The sequence below is a fragment of the Diadema setosum genome, chromosome 16 (genome assembly GCF_964275005.1).
Source record: "Diadema setosum chromosome 16, eeDiaSeto1, whole genome shotgun sequence".
Classification (NCBI taxonomy): domain Eukaryota; kingdom Metazoa; phylum Echinodermata; class Echinoidea; order Diadematoida; family Diadematidae; genus Diadema; species Diadema setosum.
This window is the reverse complement of record NC_092700.1, coordinates 14,380,114-14,389,046: the sequence shown is the minus strand read 5'-3', so window position 1 is coordinate 14,389,046 and position 8,933 is coordinate 14,380,114. Positions and strand designations below refer to the sequence as shown.

The 8,933-nt window shown below is 37.5% G+C and overlaps 1 long non-coding RNA gene across 1 annotated transcript in view; it reads left to right on the top strand.

The window, feature by feature from the left end:
* The first annotated feature begins 417 nt into the window (after positions 1–417).
* Positions 418–8,933, top strand: part of LOC140240050 (uncharacterized) — a 50,043-nt gene continuing 41,527 nt past the window's right edge. The window contains exon 1 of the long non-coding RNA XR_011902012.1: positions 418–510. This is a non-coding gene — a long non-coding RNA (uncharacterized lncRNA). The remainder of the gene's footprint in view (positions 511–8,933) is intronic.

The window sequence follows — 8,933 nt, the reverse complement described above, 5'->3', positions numbered from 1 at the left end:
ACAAATTTAATGGAAAGGACGGAAGTCAGGAGAGAAAAAAATAGAGGTGCAATAGGAGCAATGCCTATTGTGTGTTATCCATTTCGATATACGCTTCACTAGATGCTGACTGACTGAATATGTTTACAGTGTGATGGTGGTATGTCATACAGTAAAATGATATTGACGTGATGGGCAGACCTGAACTAGAAAGATAGGAAGGGGAGGGGGATGTAACAATATCCTTTCAGTCTACAGCCTAATTTAGTTCTAAGTGACCCGTGGAACCGCTGTCCTTCCGTTACCTTGCCTTCCACAAAGCAACACCCCTTTCTGCTAGTGGAAGTATCCTGATATTGCACATTTCCTGGTATGTATACTCTCTGACAAAACAATCTTTTTCTCACTTTCCTCCATTCGGTGACTGCAGGCACACGACTGACAGTCCGGGATCTTGAAATTTCAGCAAATGTCTTTGGCAGCCCCCACATGACTGCATCAGTTCCTGACGATGTTTTCAATGGTGCCAAGGTAAGGGTCCATGTACAATTTTATTGTCCAAATGTCATTTCATGCCTAGTTCTCATACTTTTTGTTTTAATTCTGACAGACTTCACAAGTCAGCTGTTATTCACAGAATTGAATGAACAGCTCGTGAAAATATTGCCTCCTGTTCGAAATGCTGCTTCCTGTTAAAAATGTGTTGTACATCGTATCCAAGGTGGAAGCCTTCAAACCTTCAACAACATAAAGTGGAAGATTGGCAACTTATCTCTTGAAAGTGATGATTCCTCTTTCTCATTTTGAAGATGTGGTTCCAGAGCACAATTCAACCAGTCATCAGATTTAATTATCTTACAGTCCCATTTGGCAAAATCTTATAGTAATGAAATATATGGCATTAATACATATTGTCTACGTAGTAGTAAGGGAACTAATGCAGCAAGGCTTTGGCAGATTATAAGCTTTTTGGGAGAATATTATAACTCCTGTGTTGGGATGTCAAGTGTTTATTCAGTCTCTAAGAAGGCAATATCGACTGTAAACATCTATATTTTTGTGCATTTAGTTTGTTTTGTTTTGTTTTTTTTTTTTTTGCACTGAGCAGCTCAAAAACATGTTTGCAGGTTCTTGAATTTGTGTTGCACAATCGTCAACCAATTCAAAATGTGCAGAGAAAATTGTGAATATAAGATTATTTAGTGGGTTTTAGAATTCACACTGTAGCCCCAAGTAGCACGAAATGCATTAAAAAATTTCTGAGTTTACAATATTTGTCGCCTTGAGTGTATGAAACTGTGATGAAGCAAATAGTTTCTATTTGTGTGATAAATGTACCATTATTTAGAAAAGGTACAACTGAGTTTTCAAACTTTGAGTACCATATCGTCGCTGGGGCGATAAGACCTCGTATCTACAAAATGTCAAATGTTCAGGAGAGCCAAAAAACATGGCGGCCAAAGCACTGTGGCGAATGGGATAGCCTTTCCTTTGACATGCCATGGTGGCTTCATTTTTGGAGTAAGACAGTTGGGATTTGGACAGGACGTCACTTAACCCATTATTTGTCCATTAATCCAAAAAAACTTATTTTCACCAAAATTGCAGATACAAGGTCTTATCACCCCAGCGACGATATATTGTCTATAGGGTGTTTTTTTTTTTTTTTTTTTTTTGTGAACAGTGCAGCAAACAATGAAAAGTAGTCTGTTACTGCAGTAACAACAGTTTGGATATGATGTGCATTGCTACATGCTTCCTTGAAGAAATGTGAATACATTGTTCTTAGGCCTGTATGATAGCATACATGAAAAATATCATACACACACTGGTTTAGCCAAGAAGCTTCATTGTTTACTCATATCATTGTAGAGGACTCGGTCTTGCTGTGTCACTGGCCCTACTTTTGAGGCATTATATTACATGTAGCCATGGAGCATTAAAATAACATGCATCAAATTTCAGCTCAAATTTCATATACAATAATTTTGTTTATCATCAAGGAGTGAAAGTATTCATTTCAGTTTCATTTAGCGCTTCCTCTTTGAGGCATCATTCTACGCCTTCAAAATACATGTACATGTAGGTACCTACTGTAAAACCAGAAATTTTCACTCGTATGGAACTTTCACAAATTTTGCAAGGAGCAAAGATTCACAAAAGTAAAGCAATGCATGTGAAAGTGTTTACAAAATGCATTGAATGCCAGTGGCGATTTGTGAAAGTTTCATGCAGCAGAAAAGGTTATCGGCTCCAATTCACAAAATATACTGCAAATGTTTCTGGTTTCACCGTATAGGCCTACCATGTGCTTGATTGTGTGTACACATACAGTATGCTGCATCAGCTCTGTGATTGTATCAACCATTACCGGTACATCTCTTGCAAATCGTGACTGCATTCAAATAATGTCTATGAACTCATGCAGTGAGGTCTGTAATTAAGCTTCAACCTCTGGAGAAACCTTTATTTCGTTTTATTCCAGCAAGTTGACTGATAGTCCTGACCTTGGTTTAGTTCTGTGGTAAAGATACTATAGATTTTCTTTGAAAAGAAATTTTAGCTGTTCAAACACTGTATATAGTTGCCAAAGTTTCAAACATCATTCTCTGAACTGGCACAAACTTTATTTCATTAGCCATCAGACAAAAAAAAAACCTTTGTGTCATTCATATCTAAGATAAAGGAATATCAAAGATCATGCTTATAGCAGTAGATAGATCACAATAGATTGCTCAAAAGGAAGATTGATGAGATGTCAATTATGATTTGATTTGCGATATGAGGTCTACCTATTGGTGGTATAAAATAATAAGATGGTGCTGTTTAATTTTATTGCAGAAGATTAGGTAAATGTCAAGAGATGTTGCCAATGCAATGCTTGAGGATCATCAGTGATATCAAAAACACTTTTGTCTTTCTTTGCCAAGGCATTGAATTAGCACATGTTGTGCTTTGTTAGGGTCAACGTTTGTTATTCAGTATAGAGATGTGAAAACAAAACTAGAACGAGATATGAAACTCGTCACACTAAGGACGAGTTAGGTGATACGCTTGGGGTCATCAGATGTCGGTCATCCGTGATCGACAAAGAAAAGAATGTGATATAGGCACCTTGAAATTATTCAGCGTGCATGCAAATCCGTTTCTCTAACCACTCGGCCACGGGACATCCACGGAAATGGTTAGGCAAAAAAAAAAAATGTATAGATATTACAGGGGGAAAAAGTCAATGCCCACTCAACAAACGGGGCCGCGTGAACATGTATTGCATTGCTAGACGGAAATGCGGCCTTGTAACGACTGATGTCGCTATGCCATTTCTGGCGACTTGGGAAAATACGTGCCGTAGACATAAAACCTATAATCGGCTGGTTTTGATACCTTGCCTTTAATCACAATTTTCAGTGTGATGACGTCATCAAAGTACGAAACAATAAGCCAGTTCGGGGTTCCACTTTGAGCATGAGCAGAAAAAGGTCATCTGTACCAGCAGAGCATGGTGGTTTTTAAATTCACTGAGATAAGCATCTGTAATGTAATGATTATTCAACTGATCCCTATAAGTGGTGCTTGCCAGCACATCCACATGACAGCAAAAGCGGTGTCTGACAATATCAATAGAAAGAGATTGTTAATACATTCAATGCAAAATAATGAAATGGATGCTTTCCAAAATGTCAATGGAAGGATCATTCTGGTCACCTGGTCTATGCAAGTTCATCCTTTGTTTGAACATGACTGATGAATTCCATAAATTGTTACGTTGGGCAAGCTCATGCCTTCTGTCGCTTGAAACTAGTGGAGTGCCTAATCAACTGAGAAAGAAGAAAGGTCATTTGTACCCATGTGCCCATGAGCTAACCCCGAACTGGCTTATTGACATGGTCTTGAAAGACAATTTTTCAAAGTACAACACCTCCGTCGTCGTCATTACATACTATGATCGGTTTGACAAAGTCAGCCTGCAAAAGTTTGCAGCAGTCGAAGCAATGTGGTCTCCAACACAAAAAAGAGGGATATTGTGTGTGTGTGTGTGTGTGTGTGTGTGTGTGTGTGTGTGTGTGTGTATAGGTGCGTTTATATACGAACTTGACTTCTACATGGACGAATATGTAATACACCATTGAAGAAAAAAAAGTAAAATAGCAAAGTATTTTGTTTCGTGATCTTGTGGGGTTCGAACCCGCACGTATGCAACCTCACTTCTCTGAGACGTCGCCTTTAATCACTCGGCCATACGTCTCGACGAGAAAATATGACGAACGTAAACTTATGTGTGTGAAAGATGAATCAGGAATCGTTTCGTCCACATTCCATTCTCATTTTCAGTTTTAAACTGCAAAATTGTCAACCTGATGAGGAGATTTCAAAGAATAAAATGCATGATTACTGCAGCTTATTGTCTCAGCTACAACATACTTTAGTTTCAGAGGAAACGAAGCAAAATCAGCTGAGATAAAGGTGGTGAAACGTTGTCAAGTCAATGCATGGTTTAAAAGAAAAATCACCTCCCATAGACATAACACGTAAACTTGTCCGATTTTGCGTCTTTACCTCTAATCACAATTTTCAGTGTGATGACGTCATCAAAGTACAAAACAATGACATGGTCTTGAAAGACAATTGTTCAAAGTACAACACCTCCGTAGTCGTCATTACTTATACTATAATCGGTTTGATAAAGTCAGCCTGCAAAATTTTGCAGCAATCGAAGCAATGTGGTCTCCAACACAAGAAAGAGGGATATTGTGTGTGTGTGTATAGGTGCGTTTCTATACGAACGTGATTTCTACATGGACGAATATGTAATACACCACTGAAGAAAAAAAAAAGTAAAATGGCTAAGTATTTTGTTTCGTGATCTTGTGGGGTTCGAACCCGCATGTGTCATGGTGTACCCTACTGTAAAGTCATGTAATGTCGTTGTGTTTCTACTGTCTTGTTCTCTCCTGTATTTGTAAACAAAAAAAAAAAAAAAGTTTAATGTATTCACAAGAATCCTTTTGAGTGGTTCACAATTTACAAGCATGCTTTTCAGTGAACCTCTCAGTTCTTTCTTTTTTTTTTATCCTCCAAACATAACTTTGTATTTTGCCGGTATGCATGTATAATTTCGTATTTGTTAACCATTATCTACCATGTAAAGTCGAATACATGCCTATGTTATATCTTCTGATACATTTCGTGTTATGTTTGACGAAAAAGAAAGAAGGAATGAAATAAATGAAATGAAAATGAAAATGAATGAATGAATGAATGTGTGCAACCTCACGTCTCTGAGACGTCGCCTTTAAGCACTCGGCCATACGTCTCGACGAGAAAATATGAGGAACGTAAACTTATGTATGTGAAAGATGAATCAGGAATCGTTTCGTCCACCTTCCATTCTCATTTTCAGTTTTAAGCTGCAAAATTGTCAACCTGATGAGAAGATTTGAAAAAAATAAAATGTATGATTACTGCAGCTTATTGTCTCAGCTACAACATACTTAAGTTTCAGAGGAAATGAAGCAAAATCAAGTGAGGTAAAAGTGCTTGAGCGTTATCGTCTATGCATGGTTAAAAAAAAAATCCCCCATAGACATAACACATAATCTTCGCTGATTTTGATATCTTGCCTTTAATCACAACTTCTAGTATGATGACGTCATCAAATTAGAAAACATCGACATGGACTTGATAGACAATTGTTCAAAGTATAACATATTCAACGTATGTCGTCAGTTTGGTATTGACTGGACGATCAAACACAGGAACATGAGGCAGCGATTAGTAATCTTCGCTGATTTTGATATCTTGCCTTTAATCACAACTTCTAGTATGATGACGTCATCAAATTAGAAAACATCGACATGAACTTGATAGACAATTGAAGGGGTCGATGCAATATAGTGCTAACCCACACAATGTTCATTTTGAGATAATCGCTGTTGAATGTTTGGAAAGTCCATACATTGTATATTGATAAAACATGAATGCATGCATTTTTTACCATCTTATTGGTTGAATTCAAATATGATATTTTCACGGAGGTTAGAGTGAAGGATAAGGATTATGAAAATGCTTAATCGTGTCATTAATTCCCAATCAATGACATCCCTACTATAGGCATATCATAATTTCTCATCTAAAATCAATGGTCTATAGGATTCATGCACCATTACTTGTATAGTGCATAAACTTTGCTTTTTAAGCTTTGAGTGAAACGTGTCATAGCATAATTCTGTAATTCCATCAGCAGTGATTGACATAATGAAGAAGAAATATATATCACATTGAACGCTTAGAACCTAACGGGGGGGGGGGGGGGGGGGTATTATAGCATGATACTCGGTTTTTTACTGCCCAGCTAGATGCCAACAACATCCATCACTCACGGCTACGCATAGAGAAACAGCCATGGCGAAAATAAAACTTTGCTTTCTCATAGGCACAATGACACAGAACCCCGTCAAACACACTTTTCTTGGCAGGGATGGACATGAAAAAGTTCATTACTAATACTAAACAGCGTATGCATTCCATTCATGTGGAGCTAGATACCTCTATAGCAACATAAAGCCTGTCTTCAACTCCGTTGATAGAACAATGACAACCTGAAATTTCAAAGAGATGAGCGAGACGCTATATACACCTGGCCTAGAGTTAATTTATTCAGTTCTCATTCCTACTTCAAGTTGGGTTATGTTATTGTAATCATTCCCATCTGCAGTATAACAAAACCAAAGTGAGGGAAAAGGGGAGAGAAAAACGAGAGGTGGCAAAAGGAAAACTGCATGCACAACTGCAATCCATAGCATTGCGTGTGACAAGTGAAACAAATGTTTTAGTTGTTATAGCAGTGTTTTATGAGCATAAACAGACAAATAGACAGACAATGTCAAATTTAAAAACCATCAATTTAATGTCAGAGAAGATGGTAAACAAGATGCATTGAAACCGTAACTAAATCGAACATATTCAGATATAACATTCTTGAATTAAAAACAAGATAAAGAAAAATAATGTCCACGTCAGGATTAAAAAAAAAAAAACGCCGCACGAACATGCATTATATTCTTGATGCAAAGTTCCAAGGATTGTCTCATTAATTTAAAAGCAATGATTCCCTTACCACCACCAGCACCACACCACAATGACGTCTCTAAAATCAATGGTAGCCCATATCATTGTATCTTGCATTGAATTAGCTCCCTTTTCCTAAACTACCAGTGAAACGTGCCATATTATATGGTGTAATTCGATCAGTAGTGATTGACTTTAAAGAAGAAAGATAATGCAACAAATTGAATGCTTACCACATTGCTTATAGGGCTATTCCAGTTTGGTACTGATCTGTTCTATTCTCCCAGATGCCAACAACACATATCACCTATGGCTAAACTAGTGAAACAGCCATGACGAAAATAAACGACAGAGAACCCTGTCAAAATCACTACACTAATTGGAAAGGTATTGCCCGAAATTCCTCATATAATATGAAGCAATATCAAGTCACTTCCTTCCCTGCCTGTCTTTAACTCCGTTTTTGTCAAACAATAACAACCTGGAATTCTAAACAGATAAGCGAGACGCCATACACCTGGACTAGAGTTAATTAATTCAGTTCCCATTCCTGTTAGTTATGTAAACGTACACGTTCCTAAATATCCTGCTACAGTATAACAAGAACAAAATCTAAATGAAGAGAAAAGGAAAGAGAAAAAGAATGGTAGCAAGCGTGGCACTGTTTCAAGGGGCAATTTACAACATTACGCGTGACAAAATTAATGAAGCAAACCCAACCTCCAAACTCCAATACAAAACAAGGGAAATAGAGTAGCTGTGTTCATGACATCAGAGTGAAGCTGAACTGCTGAAAAAAAGAAAAGAAAAAAGAAATAAAAGGAAAAAGTCCTGCGGGACTCGATTAACTTCTCTCCTTCCGGTCGGGCATTATAAACACGCAGCGTGCTAAGCGATTCTGCCACACGGAAGATCCGAAGATCCTGTGCGAAACTTAAATCTATCTATGTATGCTATACACAACACAAATTTACATTGATATTCAGTTTTTTGGCGATATACGTCAAGTGACTGATAGCGCTATTCAACTTCCCACGAGTGGCCGTGTGGATTCGATCAATATGTTACAAAGATAAATCTTGAATCGTTTCAACCAGATTCCATTCTCATTTTCAGTGATCGACAACGAAAATAATGTAAAGTAGCGACTTGAAGTAATATTGAGAAATGTTCGTGAAGTCCAATTCTTTATACAGTCCTACATAATTCAGATGAAATTGTTTCTGTCATGCAACTAATTGAAAATTTCGTGTAGTGGTGTCGGCGTGTCCAAGTAAGTTGATTGGAAAGGATATGTGAATGAATATTTACCAATAGGTCTTTATATTGTAAAAAAAAAAATCAAACATGGCCATGCGGTCTTTTAAGAGCCATCTTCACTTTAACATTTGTAATTTCAAGTCCAAGTTGCCAGTCAAAGCAATGTGGTCTCCAACACAAAACAAGGGGATAGTGTGTGTGTGTGTGTGTGTGTGTGTGTGTGTGTGTGTGTGTGTGTGTACGTTTACATGAAAACGTGATTTCTACATGGACGAAGGTGAATACTCCATAAAAGAAAAAAAGCAAAAGATGTAAGTATTTTGTTTCGTGTTCTTATGGGGTTCGAACCCGTAAGTGTGCAACCTCACGTATCTTGTGACGTCGCCTTTATCCTCTCGGCCATACGTCTCGACGAGAAAATATGAGGAATGTAAACTTATGTATGTGAAAGATGAATCAGGAATCGTTTCGTCCACATTCCATTCGCATTTTCAGTTTTTAGCTGCAAAATTATCAACCTGATGAGGAGATTTGAAAAAATAAAATGCATGATTACTGCAGCTTATTGTCTGAGCTACCACATACTTAAGTTTCAGAGGAAATGGAGCAAAATCAGCTGAAATAAA